The sequence below is a fragment of the Schistocerca serialis genome, chromosome 1 (genome assembly GCF_023864345.2).
Source record: "Schistocerca serialis cubense isolate TAMUIC-IGC-003099 chromosome 1, iqSchSeri2.2, whole genome shotgun sequence".
Taxonomy (NCBI): domain Eukaryota; kingdom Metazoa; phylum Arthropoda; class Insecta; order Orthoptera; family Acrididae; genus Schistocerca; species Schistocerca serialis.
This window is the reverse complement of record NC_064638.1, coordinates 435,589,598-435,590,914: the sequence shown is the minus strand read 5'-3', so window position 1 is coordinate 435,590,914 and position 1,317 is coordinate 435,589,598.

The following is a 1,317-nucleotide window of genomic DNA, read 5'->3' as shown; positions in this document are numbered from 1 at the left end:
ATTCCAGCTGTGCAAGTCGATGCTGTAGCACGGGTGGAATACGGGCGAGAGGTGTGCGTGCTCGCAGACCCACTGCTAATTACTGGTTCGCAACAACTCGTGTGAACACGTGTTGTCTCACAAGCCCTCTTACCTGTGCTGTGGCAGCTGTACGATATGCCACTGCTGCCCTTACAATACGACGATCTTGGGGGGCATCTGCGCTGCGTGGAAGTCCAGAATCTCGTCTAGGAGTGTGAGAATGTTCACATGAACACTGACACCGCCGAGGCAATTCTTCGAAAGGACCATCCCGTCAATCGGAAGGTCATAATGTGATCCCTTTCAGATTTGCTTGATTGGCTGTAGGAAGCACGGGTGTGTCTCGGAACCACGGTTTCCTTCTTGCTTCACGCGTTTGCACTACACTGAGCCCTCTGGTTGTGAGCATAGTCTATTAAGGGGTAGACAAAGATGGCGCTGTGGTAGCTATGCCAATAAGCCATCTCTTGGCGGAGGACGTCGTTGAAACCATTATCAGTTCATCTATTTCCCAGGTGGCATATGGAGTCACATGGCTCACACACATGGCTCTGAGCACTATGGGACTTAACATCTGAGGTCATCAGTCCCCTAGAACTTAGAACTACTTAAACCTAACTAACCTAAGGACATCACACACATCCATGCCCGAGGCAGGATTCGAACCTGCGACCGTAGCGGTCGCGCGGTTCCAGACTGTAGCGCCTAGAACCACTCGGCCACACCGGCCTGCCATATGGAGTCATCGGATCAAAAACGACGTTGTCTTTCCAAGTGTACTAATTTTCTACCGGTGATGTAAGTATAAGCCAAACAAGATAAAACTTCTGTAATTATGTAATCCAATCGGAAAAAACATCACTAGAAAATAATCTAGAACTATTCCCAATGCCAGAAAACAATGCTTAAATGAAAGATAGATCGCAAGAAACTCTGAAAAGAGTGACACCATTTCGTTGTTCACATACATTTTAGATAGTTGTGTCATGAAAAATATCAAAAAGTGAGTTGCATCCTTTTGCTTTGGTTCATGTGTGAGTCGAGGTTTTGAGGATAAGTCAGACGTGTATACTTCTAACTTTGTTGTAATACTGGGGGATTTCGGTTTTGAGTTCTTCATTTCTCAAGATGTGGCTTAGTTCATTGTGCCGAGGCAAGTGGACACGGAATTCGCTTCAGTACACTGAACAGCCGTTGCATAATGTCAAAACCGGTCGGCTTCAGTTTGTCTCTCAACAAGAAAAAGAGTGAAGTCATCCAGTTCAGTACAAAAAGAAATATGTTAAATTTCGATTA